Source organism: Cherax quadricarinatus, chromosome 23 (assembly GCF_038502225.1).
Source record: "Cherax quadricarinatus isolate ZL_2023a chromosome 23, ASM3850222v1, whole genome shotgun sequence".
NCBI classification, from domain to species: Eukaryota; Metazoa; Arthropoda; class Malacostraca; order Decapoda; family Parastacidae; genus Cherax; species Cherax quadricarinatus.
The window spans coordinates 19341043-19344899 of record NC_091314.1 but is presented as its reverse complement, the minus strand read 5'-3'; positions in this window follow the sequence as shown (position 1 = coordinate 19344899).

Genomic DNA, 3857 nt, shown 5'->3' with positions numbered 1-3857 from the left:
ATGATAAACACGAGGAAATTAAATCTTCATCAGAATACAAAACAAATTCTGGCCACAAAATAGAGCGAAACACCAACGTCAAAGACCTGGGAGTGATCATGTCGGAGGATCTCACCTTCAAGGACCATAACATTGTATCAATCGCATCTGCTAAAAAAATGACAGGATGGATAATGAGAACCTTCAAAACTAGGGAGGCCAAGCCCATGATGACACTCTTCAGGTCACTTGTTCTATCTAGGCTGGAATATTGCTGCACACTAACAGCACCTTTCAAGGCAGGTGAAATTGCTGACCTAGAAAATGTACAGAGAACCTTCACGGCGCGCATAACGGAGATAAAACACCTCAATTACTGGGAGCGCTTGAGGTTCCTAAAACTGTATTCCCTGGAACGCAGGCGGGAGAGATACATGATTATAAAAACATCCATACTTATTATTGCACCTATTACATACATAGAACACTTAACTCTGATATTAACCCTCCCCTCAAACATCTTGCCAACCTCAACAGAACACATGACCATAACACAAGGTACAGATCACTCTTTGATGTTCCTCGTGTCCATCTCACGCTATGCAAAAACTCAATGCACATAAAAGGCCCTAAAATCTGGAATTCATTACCTGTAAAAGAAACACTACCTGTTTATAAATTCAAGTCTCTTCTCAAAGATCACTTACTCACCCAAAACCAAATAAATACTGAATAACTGAACCTTATAAATTGTATATCTTAAATGTTTCTCACAATTATATCACATAAATGTTAAACCTAAAACCCAATCTAACTTTGTTATTTTTTTAAATACACTACCTAACAGAATACTCCATTCGACTGAATGTACAGCAATGCAAGCAACCATATAACGTGTCTTTGTAATACTCATTTGTGCTTTATAGTTATCTGTTTACAATAATGTTTTATCACTGATTTCATCATTGCTTAGTTAATCTTAAGTTAATTTTAAGCCAGCCCGTAATGCTATGCATATAAGTGGCTTTGGCATGCTGCTCTTACCTGTATTTTTTTGTACCTCTGTATGTATGCTCAAATTACTAAATAAATAAATAAATAAATAAATTTACACCTGGAAAATCCTAGAGGGACTAGTACCGAACTTGCACACGAAAATCACTCACTACGAAAGCAAAAGACTTGGCAGACGATGCAACATCCCCCCAATGAAAAGCAGGGGTGTCACTAGCACGTTAAGAGACCATACAATAAGTGTCAGGGGCCCGAGACTGTTCAACTGCCTCCCAGCATACATAAGGGGGATTACCAACAGACCCCTGGCAGTCTTCCAGCTGGCACTGGACAAGCACCTAAAGTCGGTTCCTGACCAGCCGGGCTGTGGCTCGTACGTTGGTTTGCGTGCAGCCAGCAGCAACAGCCTGGTTGATCAGGCTCTGATCCACCAGGAGGCCTGGTCACAGACCGGGCAGCGGGGGCGTTGACCCCCGGAACTCTCTCCAGGTAAACACCTAGTATTTGCCTCCCTACACCTTTGGGTGAACCAAGGACTCTTTCTGGTCTTCCCACTATTTCTGTTTCCTTTGGGAACAAACCTCTCCTCTGCCTCCTTGCATTTTGTTGTCAGTCCATCATTTCTTTTACTGATTTTCCAGCCATTTCTCTCTCCCACTGAGCGTCTTGCAGGGAGTTCCTCATGCCTGTGTAGTCCCCCCTTTTGTAGTTTGGTTTTTCCCATCCTATTCTTGCTACTCTCTCCACTTGTAGCTCAACTATGTAGTCAGAGCACAGAACAAACGGGCTTCCACATGCATAAATTGTCATTTTTGTGGAAATTGGTGTCACGCCCCTTGTGCAGATATCCAAGAACTAGCTACAAGCAGTATTAAAACAGGGAAGTGTTTTTGGGTATGCCCAAATGAGATAAATCTGTGGACTAAAATCACAAGGGTATTAAAAGAGGTTAACATCAAAGCTGCTTTCATAGAAAACCTGGAAGCTTTCTACAACAGATGGGAACATAAAAAGTCTGGGCTGAATGGTACTGCCCTTGATACTGGCCATGTAGTCAGAAACTGTAAGGCTGGAGATGATGTCCTGGTAGTCAGTAAATGGGGGGCTGATAGTGCTGTCCTGGGAGACAGTAATGGTGAAGCTGGAGGTGCTGTCCTGGGAGACAGTAATGGTGAAGCTGAAGGTGCTGTCCTGGGAGACAGTAATGGTGAAGCTGGAGATGCTGTCCTGGGAGACAGTAATGGGGAAGCTGGAGATACTGTCCTGGGAGACAGTAATGGTGAAGCTGGAGATTTCGTCCAGGTAGTCGGGAATTATACGCAGGAAGGAATACATATAAATGACCTCATAGGGGACAGGAGCCATAGTAGGGAAACAAGTGTAGTCAAAGATAAGATAAAACCAATATTGCAAACTAGAAATACCGCAGGAAATAGCAAACAAGAGGACTCCACTAGCAATAGTGAGGATATATTACCAAAAACAACTGGTGGGAGCTCCATTGTTGGTGCTAGGGAGGATAGAAGTAAGACAGGGAAACATGCACCAACAGGGAATACAGTCACAGAAACCCAAGGCAAACGGAAACCAAGCCTGTGCACATACTATGCACTCGGTATCTGCTGGCATGGGAAATCTGGAAAAACAGATGGGACGTGCAACTATGACCACCCTAGAAAATGCCATGCCCATATGACAACAGGAAAATGCAAACTCCCTTCCTGTAAGCTTTTCCACCCTGAACTGTGTACCTCTTCAGTACAGGAAAGACTGTGCTATAACTTAAATTGCCAGGCATACCATCTAAAGGGGACAAAAAGATACAAAACATCCAGGCCATGGGAAAACCTGGGTTGCCACAGCCACTCAAGAGGGAGAGGTTTTTTAGTGCCAGGAAGGAAAAAAAAACTGGAAGGAAATGGCAGAAATCGTACACCAAATCCAGTCATTCCTGGAGTGGAATCACAGTCGATGGCCTCCACTCCAAACCAACAGATACAGATACTAATGCCGGAAAAAAAATCCCCCCCCCCAGTACCAACAATACCACCAGTCCGATAACATTCTTCTTTGCAAATATACAGGGTCTAAAGCCAGCAACAAACAACAAAATACCTTTCATCCGTGGACTGCTTGCAGAGGCAAAGGCAATGTTCGCGGCTTTCACTGAGACCCACATAAAGGATCACTTGGACAACGAAATATGGATCCCAGGTTACAACCTATACAGATGTGACAGAGTGAACAGGCAAAAGGGGGGGGGGGTTGGCCTGTACATTGCAGAGTCACTTGTTTGCACAGAACTGCTAAATGCCTCAAATGATGTAGTGGAAGTTTTAGCAGTAAAGGTCGAGAACCAAAACCTAGTCATTGTGGTAGTCTACAAGCCTCCGGATGCATCATCCCAGCAATTCCAGGAACAGCTGTTAAAAATTGACCACTGTCTGGAAAACCTTCCAGCTCCTGCACCCAACATCTTGCTCCTGGGGGATTTCAACTTAAGGCACCTAAAATGGAGGAATATAGCAAATAATATTGTTGCAGTAATAACACCAGGAGGCAGCTCTGATGAAAACTCACACTCACGCGAGCTTTTAAATCTCTGCACAAAATTCAATTTAAACCAGCAAATAATAGAGCCTACTAGACTGGAGAATACACTAGACCTCATCTTCACTAACAATGATGATCTGATAAGAAATGTCACCATATCAAAAACAATATACTCAGATCACAACATAATTGAGGTTCAGTCATGTATGCGCAGAGCCCCAGACCGACATAATGAGATTAGTCACGAGGGAGCATTCACCAAATTCAACTTCAATAACAAAAACATAAAGTGGGACCAAGTAAACCAAGTC